Raw genomic sequence first — 10,737 nt, 5'->3', positions numbered from 1 at the left:
GTTAATGGGGGGATGAGGACACATTTGTAATATCTTAACCAATAAAGAAATTTTAAAAAAAAAGAAGGGGCTCCAGAAGCTGGCACAAGCATGAGGCGTACGGAGCAGGCAGAGCAGACACGAGGCTGCCAGCCTTGCAGCCTCTCCTCCTGTCTCCCTCTCTCCCAGGCCTTGACTTCCTCCATCTCCCCTCCCCACCAGTAAGCTTCTTGCTTGTGAAGCACCCCAAGAACTGATTGATCAGAGCCTGGATCTTCTCTTCCTGGCAACTCCTCATTCTCTGCTCTCAGTCTCTGAACTGGTCTAACTTGTGGGAGAGCCCGAGGTTCTTGCGTTGCTAGTTCAATTCAAAGAAAGGGTCAGAGAACCCTGGGGCAGAGTACGGAAGTGGCAGAGAGCAGATGCTGTCTAACTGAGGCATATTTGCTGGCACTATCTCAAGCCAGAGACCCAGCAGTTTCTAAGTGTTTCCTGGACCCACCTATATGCTGAGAAGCTGGAAGTAGGCACAGCCTCCCTGGCCCAGGAGCCCTTGGTTCTTCTGGAGCTCAGCTGCCCTGCAGAGGAAGCCTGGTGGATCACTTGTTCATTCAGCACCCTCTACCCATCCATCTTCTACCCATCCCCATGCCCCCCACCCTCGTTAGGCCCAAGAATGCACTAGGTAGGAAATACCACACTGAAAGCTGTTGGTTCATACCTTGCTCACCTCCCTATCCTGCAGCCACTCAGGGAGGTAAAACTTCCCTGACCCACTCACTTGCTTCCCATAGTCCCCCACAGCTTCTTTTGCTAGGTCTTTTTTTCCTCCCCTCTCACATACTTTCCTGCTTTAGTACCTACTGGGGTAGGAGTTACATTTATGTATAACCATCATGTATTAAGCATCTGTTATAGGCTGGGCACTGTGCTAGGCATGTGTGCCTGCATCATTTAATTTTACTCACCATCACAATCCTGTGTGGTATATATTATTACTTCCATGCTGTAATGGAAACAGACCTGTGTACGGTGGGGACCTGTGCAAGGTTAACGGAGGAGTTGGTGGGAAGTCAGGATTCAAACCCAGATCCTCTTATGCTAAGTGAAGTTCTTTTCCATTGAGCCACGTGCCCTGCAGGTTTCCTGGGATCTAGTTCTGCTGCCTGCCAGTTCCTCTGGATCCTCTCTCCTCCTTCCCGCTCTCACTGGCACACACAGGGATACAGTCCTCTCCTTATATCGATGTCTGGGAAGAGTCCTCACAAGTTCCCAAGGCCCAGGGGCCTCCACAACCTGGGGGTGCAGGTCTATTTGAGAAAGGAGCTCAGTTCGGACTCAGCCGGAGCAATAAGCCTAAAATCACATCCCCAAATGCTCATTCCTCAGGCATCTCCGGCCTTGGGCCAAGGGCGGCAACTCTGAGACGCTATCCCTGAGCCAAATTGTTCACGGAAACTCTTGGTCCTGCCGGTCCATTTCTTAAAAGCTTTTTTTTTTTTTTTGCCATTAGAATGTCTTGGTCTAATGTAGCCAGTATTGCCAGGTTTCTGATGGTGAATGACTGCCTGCCCACAATCGAAGTCTGAATTTTGGAACAATCTGGGAACATATAGCAGTAATAGGTAACATTGGTGCCATCAGTTTAGATTCGGACCCAGATAATATTGTATATAGGTTCCCAACCCCTACCCTGGTACCTCCCAGAGATGTACCTGGGAGGCTGCGGCCTTATTTTGGTCTATCCCCCAATTTGCAAGGGTTGCCTTAGAAATCTTAGTTGAGATCTTTTAATGATTATTCATCAGCAGATACCAGTAAACTGGAATAAAAGAGAGCTTGCTTCCGGTTTCCTTACCAAATCTGGCTGTTACCAGAGAGGACGGGCCAAGGGGGTAGGGAGTTGAGGACCTTCAAAATACTAGACGTTTAACTCTTCTGAAAGGAGACCTGGAGGGTATCTGACCTGCACTGTTTAAGTAAGGGGAACCTGAAGGCAGAGTTGTGTGACTTGTCCACAGTCACAGAGCAAGTTAGCAGCAGGATCTGGCCAGACCCCTGGTTCCCACTGCGCCATGCCACATTTTGAGAAGAGAAAGGATTTAAATTTGGCCTCTGAAGAGCCAGAAAAGACTACAAATGATTGAGTTTCCTTCCGATGCTCTCAGGCTGCTGTGCCTGAGCCATCACTGGGCTCAGGGGCTTACAAGAATCTTGGCCATTGAGCACCCACACTATCCCTTCATTAACACCAGAGGTACATCGCTCATGATTGGGACCAGGTATATCACAAGCTCTGACCCAACTCTCTTCGCTGACTGACCAGCAGATTCAAGCTGTCACTAACATGTTACTGAGTCCAGAAGGGCACCCCCCTCCAAGGGGGTGGGGAGTACCATGCTGCCAGGATCTAGCCCTGTGTGTGGACTGGGGTGGTGGCCACTGGAGAAAGAGGAATGTGTCCTACTATGGGCTATTAAGAGAAAATTTGGGATCATTTTGCTTGACATCTTTGGCATGACTATCAGACAAGCATAGGCAAGGCATAGGTAATATCCAGAATGGCATTAAAAATTATGTTTATAAGGTGGGTTTTCTTCAGGAAAATAAAAAGAAAGCAAAACTATGATTTCTCTACACAGATAATTCTGTCATCGTTTTTCTTAAAACATAAAAGCAATTCTGCATACAGTTAGGAAAGTCAAACACTAGAGAAAATTTTAAATAAAAAGTTAAAAAGACATGGAGAAACCTTAAATGTATGTTACTAAATGAAAGAAGCAAATCTGAAAAGGCTGCACACTGTATGATTCCAACTACATGCCATTCTGGAAAAGGCAAAACCAGGGAGAACAGTAAAAAGAAAAGTCAGTGTTTGCCAGGGGTTAGGAGCGGGAGATACAGGATGAAGAGACTGAGCACAGAGAGTTTTAGGGCAGTGAAAACACTCTGTAATACCACAGTGATGGATACATGTCATATACTAGTATTGTCTTTACCCAGAGAACGTACAACACACAAGCAAACCCGAACGTTTAACCTTGGACTTGGAGTGATTACAACTTGGCAATGTAGGATCATCAATTGTAACAAATGTACCACTCTGGTGGGGAATGTTGATAATGGGGGAGGCTATGCCTGTGTGAGGGCAGGGGGAAAATAAGAAATATCTGTGCCTTCTCCTCAATTTTGTTGTGAATATTAAAATACTCTAAAAACAATAAAATCTGAATAATGAAAAAGTTAGTCTCTGTCTGCAACTCTTCTGCCCCATCCCTTTTTCAAGTTCAGTTAACAGCTTCACTTGTATGATTTCAGATTTTTTTTTTCTTGCTGCAGAATCTCTATTGTTCCCATTTGGTCCAAGGCATGGGGGAAGGCTCTAGGGTGGTTAAAAGGCTGCTTAGAGGTTGCAGGGAGAAGCTCAGGCAGAAGCCAGACACCAGGGGGATGCAGAGGGGCCACTCAAAGGCCTCTGGGCTCCAAAGGCTCCTAGTCTTGCTTGAGGGTGAGCCTTTCCAAGAGATACTGGCCCAGCCCAGGTGAGGCCCGCCAGCCTGCGGAGTTGAGTCGGGTGTCGCCCATCTTCTTGATAGGTTTCACCTCCTCACCCAGGAAGTGGTTCTCCAGGAAGTGAGGAGATGAGGGTCTGTGAGGATAGAACCCAGGGTATCTAGATCCAAAAGGGCCTGGGTCAGGTTCTTCTCCAGGACCACAGCAGCTTTCCTGGTGTCCTGGGTTTTGCCCCCACTCACCTTGGGAAGGCTTCAGCTCGTCCTAAAGGAGAATGTGGACACAGAGCTGGTTTTGCTTCCTTAAGAGACACTTGGTGCCCTCGGGCTTCTTCTCTGCCTTCTTGAGGATGAGGTGGTCCAGGCCCTCCAGAGCCACATCGTCACAGTGGAAATAGAAGCCCCGAGAAAGGTAGGTGCAGGAGGCTCACAGAGGCAGGTTTACCAGATGGCTGACCGCAGTCTCCACCCTGGTGGAATAATTCTGACAAATTTGGGAGCTCATGGTTGGCAATAAGGAGTTAAGCTAAAAAAAATAGTGTTGGCTGGTCTCAGAGGCTGAGGATGGTTGAGAAGGTTCTAAAGGTGGTGACTGGAAAAGAGGTTGGAGGGTGGTAGGAAGCTGGCAGAAGGAGTGTCCCTGTTCCATCCAAACACTGTTGAAGCAAAAGACAGATCCAGGGGACCCCCGAGGGGACTGCTCAGATAATCCTGAATGCAAACACCATACTATCATATATTCTTATGCTAGTTTATGTTATTTATTTATTTATTTATTTTTACACAAGTGAATCATATTACTAGTAAATGCTGTTCTGTATTTCTGCCTTTCCATGTAATAACTGATTTTGGAGACTGGTCTATATTGCACACACAGAACTACCCCATTCTGTGTGAAGGGCCACAATGTTCATAAAGAATGGCAGACAGCCACAGGCAGTGCCTCATGTGGATGTGTCTGGAGCCTTGGAAGTTTGACTACCGTGTGTTCTACAAATGGACCCTGAGAGCTTGTTTGGAGGTTCTAGCAGGGGAGTGTGGCTACTTGTATACCGTTGACTGAAGAGCGATCCTCCTCTAGTTGGGAAGGTCTTCCTCTTTGACCTAGTGTGTAGTGTCAGGAGGGATGTACATGGAGCAGTGAGGGAGGAAGGTGACACCCAGATCAGCCTAATCAACCCTGGTGATCAATGGGGTGACAGATGTCGCTGCCAGACTGCCTTCACATCTAGAGAGAAATTTTCTTTTAAGAGCCGGAAAGGACCCTTGAGAACCTGGAATCCAACCCTAGATTTTTTATAAATCAGAAAACCATGGCCCAAAAAGTTAAATGCCAAGGCACCCAGCATATTAGAGCCAGAACTTGTAGTTCAAGTCCCGGTTCATCAAGTTATACTTCCTCTATGTTAATTAGGAAATTGCTGATTGGTTTGTTGAAACATTTGATTTTCATCCTATTTGCGTGGAGTAGGCATAGCCTGGCGGTGAAAGAAAACAGCTGGAAGGAGAGATCATCTTGGCCTTCCTGTCTGTGCTGCTGCCGAATCCCCTTGCCTTGGATGGGGCACTCCCATGTATTTGGCTACAGAACCTCTGACTTCATGATGTCCTAACGAGTTTTCATTTCCCTTGGATGTAAACCAAGGAGCTTCAGAATCCACTTTAGAAACTCTGCCCGAAGTCTACATTCAGAATGTTCTTTCCTTAAAAGCATTCTACAAGTTTCAATTCTCACATCCTTTTTTGAAAGATGGTCTTAGAAGCTACATTCACAGTCTTAAGATTTATTGGTCAAGGTGCTGCCCAACAAACAGCTTCAGGTCAACAATGATTTGGCCAGTCAGGTTCTCCCATCCAGATGGCAAGACATTGCCTGAGCATCTTAGCATAAAGCCCTTCTTTCCTCTTCCTTGGACCGATTCTTACCCCAACAACCCATCTTCTGGCTACCAGGTTACCTCTTGTCTCTAGCTCTTGACCCCCTTTTTACCACTGAGTTCTTGCATTTGTAATTCATCTATCTTTTTGCTTGGTTCGTTGGTTCCACAACAATTTCTATTAAACACCCTTTGTCTGCCTCAAAGTCTGTATCTAATTGTGCCCACTTTAGTTGCATCCACCTAGTCATCTAGTGCCCCTTCAAGGGTGGGCGACTTATATAGTCACATAAGACTCATACACAGAAGGGCCCTGTATTTGACTTAATGCTCTGCTGTTGCCTTGTTAAAATTCTTAATAACTTTATCTTTGAAATTGTGTTTTGTAAATGAAGTCTGATGGGATGATGGAGCATAAACATGAGCAAAAGAGATAGGCACATCGTTCTTTGCAGCCCTATTTGCATATAGCAATCACGATGCCCAATGAGCACAGAATTCCAATGGATTCACAATGCATGACAGTTTAGAAGGATCCAACTAGAGCACACGGTAAGAGTTTTAGCTCTATATGCAAGCAGAGATGCTGACAGCCCCAAGAAATTAGGCTTTCCATTCAGTCCAGAAATTGCTTCAAATGCAGAAAGAAAGCAATAATGTTGTCATAGCCTTTTCTACTTATGTCACTTCCCTGTATTAGCCAACCACTCAGGCTGAAAATGATGACATAGGAAGAAAGAGTCAGGGTAAACTACAGTTCCTTTTTCTTTTTTTACTCAACAGAAAGCCAAGCATGATAGAAAGTATGTACATAAAGTATGCATATAAAGAAGTGAAATAAAAACAGCTGAGTTTGTTTTATCAGCATTTCCACTGTTTTAATAAGAATAATATGCATATATAAGCTACAAAATGTGAAATGTGTAATTTATATGATTCCATATACAAGTTATGTGCTCTTGTATATCCATTTAAAAGTGGCATTGCACAGTATAAAGATGAACATTAAACTGCATGCCAATAATTTAAATTTTTAATGTTCTTATATTGACATTAAATAGCAAATAAAAACACCACGTCAAGTCAAGGGAGAGAGACAGCATGAGAGAAAGAAAAAAGCTTTACCTTTTAAGAACTTTAATGACATTTCTCCCCTGCCTTTTGAACAAGGAGCCCCACAATTCCAGTCTGCACTGGGCCCCACAAATTATGTAACTGGCCCTGGTCCCATGGCTTTAAGTCATATCCATAAGCACTGATAAAACTGGTTTCCACCCAAGGCCTTTTCCCAGTGTGACTTCTCTAGACCCTGTTCTGGGCTTCAGTTGGGACCAATGGAGATTATTTTCCCCTTTGGTACAACAAACTAAAAAAAAAAAATCTCCCAAACATAGCTCTAAATCAGTGGTTCTCAACCTGTGGGTCGCGACCCCTTTGGGGGTCGAATGACCCTTTCACAGGGGTCGCCTAAGACCATCAGAAAACACATATATAATTACATATTGTTTTTGTGATTAATCATTATGCTTTAATTATGTTCAATTTGTAACAATGAAATTGGGGGTCACCACAACATGAGAAACTGTATTAAAGGGTCGCGGCATTAGGAAGGTTGAGAACCACTGTGATGGGAAAATGGAGGTAAAATGACACGGTAAGGGCTTACCCAAAGCCACAGTGTATGCCATGGACAGAGGCCTAAGCTGACTCCCATCTTGTCTTTAGATCCAATGCCGTGGCCTGTCTGCACCAATCACCACTGGTATTTCAGTCTCAAACATCATTTGAAAATACCAACAAAGTCATTATGTGCTGCAACCTTTTGATCACACCCCAGCTGAGGCCACCACAGCCCCACAGGAACAGACGTAGAGCAAAAGGCTCTGCCCTTCAAGAGGTTCTGCACAGAACATTCCAAGGCCCCGGGGGAGTCCTGTTTTGTTGAAGGTCAAGCGGAGTTGATCATCAGGCCAAGACATGCTTCCTTTGCAGCCTTGGTAAAGACTGGATTCCTATATCGCCCCAGGCAAGTGAGGAAGTCTTTTCTAACCATTGTACCAAAGACATTAGAATTCTTAAGGAACAAGATGCTTCCCATCTCTTTCCTTGAATTTCTTAGAGAAGAGAATAACCAAGTCCTGGCATCTTGTACCATTGGCCAGATCCCTACTAATCAGAAGAAACGCCAATCCAGAAGAAACTACAACTATGAGCACTTTGCAAATTGCCTGCACACCCTTCATGTGGTCCCCTGAAGTCATCCAAATTGATTTTTTCCTAGCTGCCCCCTTGTTATTGTCTTGGAGCCTTCCATGCAGAGTACAAGACTCCATTGAACCTAGTTTCCTCCAGAAGCCTCACAACAGCCTTTTGTTTAGTGCTGTGATACCCTTAGCAACACGGCCTATACCTGAAGGTACTTCTGGGCTAGTCCAAATTCCTTCCAACCCCCAAACCTCTCCCTCTATGCCCCGCTGTGTAGAGGAGGATGGATCCTTGAGAGAACACCTTCAGACTGCTCCCGCCGGGAGCCTGCTGGGCTCCTCAGCTGGCACTGCAGCCCCGATGGAAAAGTCAGTTCCCTTTTTGCCAGAACAAACTTGCAGTAGCTGTCTGCTTCCTTTTGGCAGACACAAGAGGGAAAGGACATCTTACAGGCCACACTGCACTGCTCTGACTCTAACAAGAATAACAGTGATAATCGTTCCTCCCCTTTGCATTAAATAATAACTGTAAATACACATTAAAAAAATGTATGTCACCATTTAAAAGAATCTTCATGAACATATTTTAATGAGATGTAAAGTGCTTCGGACATATGGTAAGTGGAAATAAAAGCAGGATACCGGAGGTCCTTTGTTTATAAACAGTTTACATTTATGTATAGAAAAAAAATAGAGGAAGGAACTATATCACAATGGATTCCTTTAGGTGGTGGGGTTAAAGGGACTTTTCTATTTTCTTCCTCATACTTTTTGGTATTTTCTAAAGGACAGTACATTTTGTAGGTAGGTATTACTTTTGTAATCCAACAAGAAAGGACACGTTTCTGTTTTCCAGGATTTCTGCAATAGTAGTAACTGATGCTATGCACTGTCCAAAGGCAACCATCAGGCTTCTACTTCTCCGGGTGACTTCTGTGTGGATCCTTTCTCTCAGCTGAATTTTCTATACAGAATACCTATTTTGGCTTTGACAAGACTGCTCTTTTATGTGAAACTTGTCAATATTTGGAAATAGCCCTGTCAGAACTGTGAATCAAGATACTGTACTTCTTTCTCCTGGTTATCAGGGCTAAGAGCTCCCAACAGAATTTTCCGAGTGTAAAGGCTCCAGAGTCTATCTGAGCCTGGACTCCAGGGGGAGAGAGTCTAGACTAGAGGATGCTGATTTTGTCCAGCAGGGTGTGATGACAAGAACATAGATTTGGAATTACATGGCTATAGAACTGCAGAGGTTTTTTTCTCTGCAAAACAATGCTCATATTTCTTTTATTGAGTTGTTTTAAAGATTTAAAAAATGTATGTAGAGGGCCTACCATAGTGCACACAAATTATTAGTGGTAAGAACTGGAGAAGGCAGCAGAGTGGACAGCTCTTCCACTTCTACCCCTACCCATAACACACTGAAGTTTTCCAAAGTGTATGTGGAATAAGGGTAGAAGGGGAGGAGCTGTCCAGATCTTAACCCCGCCCTGACTGGGCTGGCCTGACCAAGGACAGGCACATCTTTGGTCTCACCATGGAAATATAACCACCACTTCTGGGCTGGGCGATGGGCAGTGCTAGCCACAGGCCAGCAGCCAAAAGTATGGGGTGAGGGGCAACCCCAGAATGCCCATGGATAATAACAAATATGACTCCATTACCACTCTGAAATCACTGCATTAGTGATCCAGACTGCCTCTTCCTCCACCCACAGCCACTCTGCCCTTTAACTATTCATCAGGCAGTAAGAAGCATGCCAGAGACTTACAGGAAATACAGGGAATCATGCTGTACCTTATGAGGGATGGGCATATTCCATCTTTGCTATACTACTACTTCATCTGCTGCTGTTTTTACTAGAACTGCTATCAGCACCACCATTTCTACAATTGCTGCTGCTATTACTATTAATTAAGTTTGTAAACTATGATTTTCAAAGTGCCTGGGTTTTGCCTGATGAAAGATAATAGTGGACATGGCATTATGGGAAGGCAGGCTGGCACTGAAACCTCAAAGGGAACAGCCGATCTGCACTCAGGAACAGAGCAGGATTATCAATATATAAATTTTTTCATGCCCCAACTGCCTGGACTCTAGCCGCATCCCCAGCCACACCTAGCCCCTCTCCCAGCCCTACTCAGCTCCAATGTCTGTAGCTAATTTAGGCAATTTCAAGGGTTAATGGACTTTTGTTTGGTCAGAGGAGCCGGACCATGCCAAAATCCCACCAAATGGGGAGGGAGAAGAGGAGAAAATGCGTCTAACATGTAAGGCCACTGCCTCTGTCAGCATCTCCCACCTTCTAAGAGGATGGCCCTGGAAAGACCCAGTCTCTTCCCTAATTTTTAGAGACTTTAAATTTTCCTGTGCCAAAGTTACATGTTTCGATAATGCTTGACTTGGCCCGCAATCCCCAAAGTGAACTGGGGAATGCATACCTCACCTTCTCATCCCAGTAGAAGGGCTTCCTTTCTCTGCACACCTAGCAGCCAGCTGGTGTGCGGACCAACACTACACGGAGTGAGGAGGAGGGAAGGAGGAGGGAGGGAGGAGGGCGAGAATGTGGCACAGCCCAGCCCAACCTCGAACTAGGCTCCCTTAGAGATCACCCTCTTCACCTGGCAACCGGGCCCCAGCAGGGCTCCGAGAGAAGAAAGTGGCATCTTGGAATCCATTTTGCTCAAGACGTTGAAGGCATCTTGGCAAACTTCCCTTTGCTGCTACTGCCTTTGCTACTGGGGCCAAGTGAACTTGGGGAAGGGCCTCACCCATAGGGATGCGGTTATTTGGGGAGGAGGTGAGTGAGGGCCAACTCTGGCGCCAATGGTACCTGCCGAGAGAGAGAGCAGTCGCTGGGCGTATCGTGGGCGCTGGTGGCCCACCCTGGCGCTGCTGCCCTCATCGGACCCACGTCTGCTGGGGAGTGATAGTAGCAGCAGCCGCCGCCAGGCCAGCTGGGATCCCTTCTGTCTCTGTCCAGTTATTTATAGGCGCGATTTACGATGGGTGCGGGGGAAGGGACGCGGGATGACAATGAGTTTTGGAAGGTATAATTCTAAAAGTCACACTTTTCCCAAAGCGCCCCCCTCCGAGATTCTTCCTCCCAGAGCAGCACGGTCCCAGCGGGGGAGTGTGCATCGCGGGGCGCCGCAGTGGTCCGCT

At 45.8% G+C, this 10,737-nt stretch overlaps 1 protein-coding gene and 1 long non-coding RNA gene across 2 annotated transcripts in view; one reads left to right on the top strand and one right to left on the bottom strand.

Moving 5' to 3' along the window:
• The window catches only part of TTC9 (tetratricopeptide repeat domain 9), a 29,803-nt gene that overhangs the window by 17,461 nt on the left and 1,605 nt on the right, over positions 1-10,737 (bottom strand). The gene's annotated exons all lie outside the window — the stretch shown is intronic.
• The window catches only part of LOC106726012, a 19,943-nt gene continuing 16,168 nt past the window's right edge, over positions 6,963-10,737 (top strand). Inside the window, exon 1 of the long non-coding RNA XR_001362028.1 lies at positions 6,963-6,992. This is a non-coding gene — a long non-coding RNA (uncharacterized LOC106726012). The remainder of the gene's footprint in view (positions 6,993-10,737) is intronic.

This window comes from Myotis brandtii, unplaced genomic scaffold (genome assembly GCF_000412655.1).
Source record: "Myotis brandtii unplaced genomic scaffold, ASM41265v1 scaffold213, whole genome shotgun sequence".
NCBI classification, from domain to species: Eukaryota; Metazoa; Chordata; class Mammalia; order Chiroptera; family Vespertilionidae; genus Myotis; species Myotis brandtii.
The sequence above is the reverse complement of the archived record's forward strand: the minus strand, read 5'-3'. Positions and strand labels throughout refer to the sequence as shown.